Source organism: Galeopterus variegatus, unplaced genomic scaffold, assembly GCF_000696425.1.
Source record: "Galeopterus variegatus unplaced genomic scaffold, G_variegatus-3.0.2 Scaffold167, whole genome shotgun sequence".
Taxonomy (NCBI): Eukaryota; Metazoa; Chordata; class Mammalia; order Dermoptera; family Cynocephalidae; genus Galeopterus; species Galeopterus variegatus.
The window spans coordinates 841,701-851,330 of NW_007726278.1; the positions used below are offsets into that span (position 1 = coordinate 841,701).

A 9,630-nucleotide genomic window follows, 5' to 3' on the forward strand; every position below is an offset into this window, starting at 1 on the left:
TACTTGTGGGTTTAGATTGTTCTTGGGTTTTTATGGCAATGGTAGTTATTTTTCAGGAACCAAACCCAGTACTCCCTTGAGAATATTCTTGTAACGATGGTCGTGTGGTGGTGAACTCCCACAGTTTTTGTTTGTCTGAGAAATATACTATTTGCCCTTCATTTCAGAAGGATAGCCTTGCAGGGTAGAGTATTCTTGGCTGACAATCTCTGTCTTTTAGTATTTTGAATATATCATCCCATTCCTTTCTGGCTTTTAGGGTTTGTGATGAAAAGTCTGATGTTAGCCTGGTTGCGGCTCCCTTATAGGTGATTTGACACTTTTCTCTTGCAGATTTTAAGATTCTCTCTTTGTCCTTGAGTTTTGCCAATTTGACTATAACATGTCTTGGAGAAGACCTTTTTGGGTTGAATACGTTTGGAGATCGTTGAGCTTCCTGGATCTGAAGATCTGTGATTTTTCCTATGCCTCGGAATTTTTCTGTGACTATTTTGTTGAATATGTTTTCAATACATTCTCCTCCCCCCCCCTTTCTGGAATACCCATGACTCGGATATTTGAGTGCTTAAGGTTGTCTAATGTCTCTCTCAGCTTTTCTTCAATGTCTTTGATTCTTTTTTCTTTTTTCTTGTCTGCTTGTGTTATTTCAATCAGTCCATCTTCAAGTTCAGAGGCTCTCTCTTCAACTTCCGCTATCCTGCTGGTTAAACTCTCTGTTGTGTTTTTTATTTGGTTGAATGAATTTTTCACCTTGGCAAGCTCTGCTACATTTTTTTTCAGGGCATTGATTTCCTTGTACATTTCCTCTTTCAGTTCCTGTATACTTTTCCTCATTTCATCATGATGTCTAGCTGCATTTTCTTGTATCTCATTCAGTTTCCTTTGAATTATCACTTGAAATTCCTTGTTCCTCATTTCAAGGGCTTCTTGTTCTATAGGATCTAGAGCTTGAGATTTATTATCTTTTGGTGGTGTACTTTCTTGATTTTTCGTATTTCTGGTATCTTTTCTTTGATGTTTGTTCATTGCGGCAGGGGGTTTCACAGTCCACAGATCAGATGAAATGAGCAGAGTATCTTCTGTTCCACTGGGCAGTCTAATGAACAGAGCAGGCAGACTCAGAAGAGAATTGGGGGCAGCGCGCGGAGTCTCCGGTCTGAGTGCGGCCGCCGCCCATCGGCTCCAGCTCGGCTCGATATGCTGGGGCACTTGGGTCTGGAGGGCCCCTTTCTCTTCTTCCTTCCTGGAGAGTAGATGTACTGTGAGAGGTGGTGTAGTGAGCTTGGGCAGATGAGGCACTACACGAAGGATGGCTGAAAGAATTGGCTCAGTTTCTCATTACAGGATGGATGAAGGCCAGAGTGCAAGGATACTGAATCCTAGAATCTGAGTCCAGATCACATGATGTGCTAAATGTAGGGTGGGCTGGTGGGTGGAGGCTGCAGAGACGTGAGCCCCGGTCTAGTGTGGGGAGCCTCTAAATAGTTACTTCTAACAGTTCAACAGTTCCTGCTAGTTTAGTCGTTTTTTAGGTGGAAGGATGGATTACTAGAGCTTCCTAGGGGGATGGATTCCTGAATATCTTTCATGATCTACCTTGCTTTTTTTTTTTTTTTTCAACTTGGAAGTATATCCTGGAGATCTTTCTATATATCAACTTATTGAGATCTTCCTTATTCTCTTTAATAGCTACATATATTCTGTAGTATGAATATACCATGGATTAATCAACCTGCACCCTATTGCTGGACATGTGGGTTTTATCTAATCTTTCACTATTACAAACAGTAATGGATGCAATGGAAAAATCTTGTGTGTGTATGTGTATACATATGTGTACCTATGTGTGTGTATAAACACATTACATACATAGGCATATCTGTAGGACTTATTCCTAAAAATAGAATTGCTGCATCAAAGGTAAATGCATTGGCAGTTTGGGTAAATTTTGTTAAAAGACTATCCATAGAAGTTGTACCCTTAAAATCCCACCCCTACTGTGCAAGAGTACCTTTCCCCCCAAAGGTTTCAATTAAAAAGTTTCTATTTAAAACTTTTGGAATTTTGCCAATTTAGTAGGCGAGAAACGACATCTCAATGTAATTTTAATTTGCAACTTATAATGAGTGAAGGTGTGTTTCTTTTCATATGTTTAAGGGGGAGTTCTCAAAAAAATTTTAAAGGATGCAATGAGCAGAAGTAAAATTACCTTCTAATTACATCCCTTGAATCTTGTTTGTTTAATGCAGTGGTTATAGTTCTAATTGGGGAAGCTGTTACTGAGAGCAGAAATTTGTTGCTGCTTCCTAGTAGAAGACAAAGCATGAGGTGAAAGAAAGGAGAGTCAATTGAAGATGTGGGGAAGGAGAAAGGTTTATTTTTTTCTAAACACAGAATGAATATTGTAGAATGTCAGTGAAGGTGCTGCAGGACTTGAATTGGGTGGTGTTTCTCAGTTTTCCCCATCCTTTTAAATGGCTTTGAGGGAAGGCCCAGTGTGATTATTCTAGGATATAAATTACAGTAGGTTTTAATTGGGCTCCAACTACACAAGGTATTCCAGTCTCTTCAACTAGCTACTTACCAAGGGTGTTGTAAGTCTTCTCAGTTACATAGCCTACTGTTTAGCCTGGATTGTAAATATTATCATATTTTCAGCTGTTTTGAAAGTGTGTGTGTGTGCGTGTGTGTAAATCCTATCCTTAAAATAACCATTAAAAAGAATAAGTAATTTTATTTGCCTACTTTTCTCGTAGCATGAATATCACAGGAGCTTACTTAAAAAGACTCTTAAACAGGTGGGGGTGGGAGCACTGGAAATATGGGAGGTGTAAAGAGGGTGGAGAAGAAATACAGGGAAAATACACTTATGACTCCTGCCATGGGAAGGATCTGACCAGGATCTGAGTCTGCAGCCAAGGGTAGTATGAAAAAGTAGACTAAAAGCCACTCCCAAGGAAAAAACAGAGTCCTAATCAAGGTACATTCTCTACCACCAGAGTAGAAGATCCTGGCAACATTTGCCTAGCTGAATTTCAAAATTGCTATGGTCGTGTGTCTGTCATGTGTCTCCCATTCTTCCCCTTTATGATGAGACTCTTTATTGTGGTTATCCTTTCTATGTCTCACCATTTTATGTTCAGTGTGTTGGAGGGGGGTGGCGATAATTTTAGTTCATAGGTTACAAGCAGCCACACCAAAGGAGCTGCACCCAGACCTGATACAGATCACAAAATCTTAGACTTTGAGCCTAATGCTATAATTGGATGAAACTTAGCCAGGTCACAAAGCATCATATATTATATGAGTCCATTTATATGAAATGTCTATAAGAGGCACATCTATATACAGAGAAGAGAGTAGCAGTTGCCTAGGACTGAAGAGTTGTGAGGAGGGGGTGACTGCTAATGATTACAGGGTGATGAAAATGTTTTAGTATTTATTGTGGTGATGATTACATAAGTCTGTGATTATACTAAAAACAATTGAATTGTCCACTTTAAATAGGTAAATTGGATGGTATATTGATTAAAATTCAACAAAGTTGTTAATTTTAAGAAGACAGTGATAGAGTTTGGATGTGTTGTCCCCCCAGAAATGCATGTGGAAATCTAATCCCTTTTGTGGCAGTGTTGGGAGCTGTTTGAGTCATGGGGTTGGATCGCTCATGAATTGATTAAACTCTCTCTGTGGGTGGGGGTAGTGAGTTCTTACTCTGTTAGTTCCCATGATAGCTGGTTTTTAAAAAGACCCTGGCACCTTTCCACTCTCTCTCTCTTTCTTCCTCTCGCCATGTGATATGCTTGTACCTGCCGGCTGCCTGCCATTTTCACCATGAGTAGAAGCAGTCTGAGTCCCATGCCAGATACAGTTGTCCCAGAATCATAAACCAAATAAACTTTCGTTTTTTATAAATTACCCAGTCTCAGGTATTCTATTATACCAATACAAGACAGACTAATACAGACACTATTAGAAAATGAAAAGACTAACCAACAGTTGGGAGAAAGTATGTACAAAGCATTTATCTAATAAGGGATTTCTATAGGTGAATACAAATTAGGTTTGTTATATATTCATTTAAATTGACACGTGTTTTATTACTAGCATCCTTCTTTATGCCCAGTAATACTTTTTGTCTTAAAGCCTATTTACTTGATATGACAACACCAGCTTCATTTTATTTTTTAAATTTATTTTTGTATTCAAAAGGTGGGGCCTCGAAGAGGTGATTGGATTCTGAGGACTATGCCCTCCAGAATGGATTCATCCATTCAAGGAGTAATGGGTTAATGGTTTAATGGGTTGTCATGGGTGTAGACTGGTGGCTTTAAAAGGAAAGCACATGAAACACTCTTGCCATTCTTGCATTGTGATTGCCTATGTTGCCATAGGGATCTGCTGAGCCCCCACCAAGAAGAGGTTCCTCACCAGATGCTCTCCCTCATCCTTGGACTTCCCAGCCTCCAAAATGCCAAGAAATAAATTTCATTTATTTACAAATTGTCCAGTTTCAGATATTCTGTTATAACTAACAAAAATGGACTAATACACCTATGTATGGAAAAAAAAATGTTGTTGTTGTTCTTGGGAGTAAACCTACCTGACTTTGCATTGGACCTATGTTTACTACTTAGATTCTATTGAGTGTTGACCACTGGGCACTGAGTCCAGAACAGAGAAGCATGATGCACAACACAACTGGATGGAGCAAACATCCCACCCACTCCTATGATGTCAATGGCCATGTAGGTGACTTTCAAGTCTCTTTTTCTAGCTGTGAACTGCCTCCTTAACAGATCTGCACTTGCAGTTGCCTTTTTGATCTCTCCATTAGGAAATCCCAAAATAAGTAGAATATGAATTTTAGTATACCCAAAGCTGAACAAATCATCTTCTCCCCCTAAACCCACAGCTTCTTCTGAATTGTCTATTTCAATTATGATCATTGTTTATCTTTTGTCTCATCAATTTTTTCCTTGCCTCATCTTACTTTTGCATACTATATAGCTAAATTAACTGTTACCCACCCAGGAGGCAGGACCTGCCAGACAAAATGGAGATCCATTTGGTGCTGAGGCATGGGCTGCTGCAGGTCAGTAGCCACAGTGACCACCTAGGCTACCTACAAATTTTCTTCAGGCCATATGATGTAAGGGTTAGTACATTAGTGGTGGAAAGCAAGTATAGAAAAATACTGTAAGGACAACAAGCAATTTTATGGCTGTCACCAATGGTTTATATAAACATACAACTGAAATGAATGTAAAAAAAAGCACATTCGTGGATGTGGATAGAAGCATGGTGTCTCCCAAATGGCACGAGTGGCTTCACTTTATGACCATTGATCCTCCAAAAACAAAACCAACTATTGCTCTTGAATTCATTTGAACAAACCATACATTCAATGTGTGTGGCACTCCAGAACAATATGTACCTTATTCCATCATTAGAAAGGAGATTCAGGAGTGGGTCTCACCTTCAGTACCTTATAAGTACAGACAATAAAAAACAATTTAAACATGTAAAATATGGGGCTTTGTTACACTTCCCCCTGTGAAATGGAGACATAGAAAAGAATTACTCAATTACTCAAAGCACTATGAATGCATTGAGAAGCCCGGAAGGACTGCACTTCAGTAATTTCCCTATAAGGAGGAGAAAACTGAATGTGACAGCCCTGATTCAAAGTTAGCCTCTCCCTTTTATTGAAAAGACAAAGAAGTTTCACAAGAAAATTCAATTGATTTAATCATTACAAAGAACACAAGGACATGGGCAGAATTATGGCTAAGTATAGTTTTAACAAATGGAAACTAGTAACATCAGTGAAATAAACAAAGTGAAATTCCATAATGCAATTTGTAAAAGGTTAAGTAGATCTACCAACAAAAGCTTGTTCTTAGCAAACGCTTTCTTTTCCTACAGCAATTGCCTCAGTATGTTTACATAACAATCAAGTAACTTTCTCAACATATCAATCAATAGGTTAACCTGTACCCAGGACATCTGCCCTTTGAGCCAGCAATTTTGCTGTGTTACAATTCTTTATCTACAACAGAGACTTTAACCTGGGGAAAGTTTCCTGTCTTTTGCAAGCTTAACATTTCTATGTGTAATTTTAAAAAGTTAGGCCATATCTGAAATTACAGGGTCTTGGAAGCTAGGCCCTGTGAAATACATTTGCTTTATAAATGTTACTCCACAGGGCTTTTACTACTTATTTTAAAAATATGCACTTTTACTGCTTATTATTAACTTGATTAAAATTGTTCAACTAAAATAGTTTTTTAAATTAAAAATAAGTTAGCTGTTAAGCACTCATTTCAAGAGCTTAACAGTTTAAGTTATGGTGCTTCTACAGTACTTTAAAATCTTATAATTATGAATTATTTCAAATATATAGAAAATATTTAAAAAATTAAATATACCCAATGATATTAACATGTTGCCATATTTGCTTCATATCACCTTTAAAAAAAAAAAGAAAGAAAATGTTATAGATACAACTAAAATTCCTACCTTACCTGCACCCACCTTACCTGCATGGAGGTAATAACCACTATCCTAGTTAGTGTGTATTATTCTCAAGCCTGTTTTTATACTTTCACTACAGGCTCGCTATTGTCTTATGTTTCAAAATTCTTTTAAAATTTTTTGTTGAAACATATTAATTGTACATATTTATGGGGTACAGAGTCATATTTCAATACATGTATACAATATGTGCTAATCTATTCAGGATAATTAGCATATTCATCATTGCAAAACTTATTCATTTCTTTGTTACATGCACATTTGATGTCTTTTCTTCTAGTCCTCTGGTAACATGCAGTAAATCATTGTTAATTATAGATTCCTGGCCAATGGTACACCAATAGGACTTATTTTTCCTATCTAGCTATAATTTTGTGTCCATTGACTAGCCTCTTACTATCTCCCTCCCCGTTTCCCTTTCCTGCCTCTAATAATCATAGTTATTCTCTCTCCTTTTGACAGTTCAACTTATTATTACTGTTTATTTGTTTTGTTTTGTTCTCTTTCTTAGCTCCCACATATGAGTGAGAACATAGGGTATTTCTCTTTGTGCCTGGCTTATTTAACTTAACAATTTTCTCCAAGCTCATCCATGTTGCTGCAAATGGCAGAATTTCATTCTTTTTTTATGGCTGAGTAGTATTTCAATAATATTACACTGCATATATCATTCTGAAATGTACTTTCTTCATACATTATGTTTGATGTCCATGCTGATCATATAAATGCAGTTCATTAATTTTAAATGATGTATGATTTTCCATTGTATGGATAAATCACAAATTACATATTCACTTTCCTGTTGAGTAACAGATTTGCACTATTTGCTATAACAAATAGTGATGCTATGAATCCTTGAACATGTCTCATGGTGCAGATGTGTAAGAATTCCTATATAGCAGACATTTGTGTACTAGAAGTTGACTAGAACTTAGCCACATGGCCATACCGACCTGCAGGAGAGAATGAAAACTGTAGTCTTTAGTCTGGATGGCTTTGTACCCAGCTAAAAATTAGAAATTGCGTTTGTAAGGAAGAACAGATACTGGTATTGTGGTAAACAATTAGCAATCAGCACTTGCTGCCATTTTATGTATTTTTAAATTTCTTTGAAAATTCCAAAGAAGTTATACCAGCCTATGTTCCCATCAACATTGAAGAAGAGTTCCAATTTTTCCACATTTTTAAATAACTCAGGCTATCAAATATATTAATTTTTAACAGTCTGGTGGGTGTGAAAGAGTATCTCCTGTTGGTTTAATTTGCATTTCTCTGATTACTACCAAGTATAATTGTCATTTTTCCATTGTAATTTCCTCTTCTTTGAAATGACCATTTAATCATTTTTCTGTTTGGCTGTCTGTTCATTTTCTTGTAGAGTGTGTATATATTTTTGATACCAATATTCCTTGCAAATAATTTCTCCTAGTTTTTGGTTTCAGTACTTATTTCTTTATCTTTATTTTTTATTTTGTTGATGGCTGTTCGGTATGGGGATCCAAGTCCTTGACCTTGGTGTTATAACACCGAACACTAACCAACTGAGCTAACTGGCCAGCTCTCTGATTATTTGATTTTTTGAAAGTGTCTTTTATTAAGAAAAAATTTTTAATTTTAGTGTAGTTTCGCAGAGCCATGTTAGTTGTCCACCAAACTTCATTCTCTCCTTTTTCCACAATAATAGTTGGAGCTAGACATATGGATACCCAGCTAAGCTATATTTCCACACCTCCCTTGCAGCTTGGTGACTAAGTTGCTACAGGAAGGCATGTCCCCAAATGACCTTGACTAACCCAGCTCTTTCCCCTCTTGCCTGCCATTCTCAGGTTGAATGTACAAAGAATGCAACATCCTGAAATAAGGAAGGACTGTCCAGAATAGCCCATGCTTTGTCTTCATTCTTCCTAGAACAGAATGTCCTGAAATGCTCGAGCATTGTGATCCACCTATCCCCCAGGGTTTAAAACTCAAAGATGACTGCTTTTCAGTTTCCTCAACTGCAGGGCTGCTCAGTGGGACACAGACAGAAGAAACTCCATTTACCTTTGGCAGCTTTCCTGGAGCTTGGGAGACAGGCTGTCCATGGATCCTAGGCTCCTGTTTATCCTTGCTGGCTATCTGTTAGTAATGAAGCTGCTCTGTCTGTCTTGTCATGTGAGTGTTTTGTCTCACCAGACTCATATTCTGGAAGAAAGGTTTATGTAAAGCCTGCTGCTAGACCCAGGAACCTACCAGATTTAGAAAATCTCAGCAGAAATTGTGAGATGTTTTGTGTCCTTCCCTGGGATTGGTAACTGAAAGAAAGTGAGCCGAGATGCCAGGTACCATTCAAGCTTTATTAAAGGAAGAAAATCTGCCGGGCTGTGCTCAAAGTGGCAGGCAGCCCAGGGCTGCCCTGAAAATGGGGACAGCACCAGGTGTGGGGGTGGTAGAGCTTATATTGGTATGTTGGTGCCAAGAGCTCGGTGATGTAATTCCAGGGTGGGGTTTGAGTTAGGTCATGGGGATGGAGAGTTCTATGCAAGTGGAAACTCCAAAAGTTTCATTTTCTCCGAAACCATGAGGCTTCTTGTAAGAGAGAATGGGGGAGGGGAGAGGAAGAGGTGGAAGGCACCATTTTGTAATTGGGCTTGTCTAAGATGGCACTGGTTATGTTGCAGATCTATTAGTAACCAGTGCATGATGTTCCTCTCCCAGGGATTGATACCATTGCATGGTATTCTGCATCAAAGTTGCCCACAATGGAATATTCTGGAAGTAATGTGTGCTGCTTCTGCATATAGGTCTTAAGATATTGAGCATTCAACCACTCTCTCCTCACCTTCCTTCACATTGGCATGTTACAATCTAGAGCAATCTTACAAGGTACATGTTGAGGATAACAAAGCTACCCAACTAGTCTGGGTCTCTAGGATGGCTTCACAGAGCATAGTTCATCTATCTACCCTGAACTATTACGTGAAACACAAGTACTTGTAAACTTCTATCATATTAGCCACAGGGTGATGAAAATGTTCTAATTTTATTGTGGTGATGAAAAGTGTCTTTTTTAAAAAAGACACTTGGCCAAATATGCCAAATATGTTTAAAAAG

At 38.0% G+C, this 9,630-nt stretch overlaps 2 pseudogenes; one reads left to right on the forward strand and one right to left on the reverse strand.

The window, feature by feature from the left end:
• Window positions 1-4,615, reverse strand: part of LOC103610746 — a 9,789-nt pseudogene extending 5,174 nt beyond the window's left edge.
• A 441-nt stretch (window positions 4,616-5,056) lies between these two features.
• On the forward strand, window positions 5,057-5,508 carry LOC103610758 (annotated as a pseudogene).
• The last annotated feature ends 4,122 nt before the right edge of the window (window positions 5,509-9,630 follow it).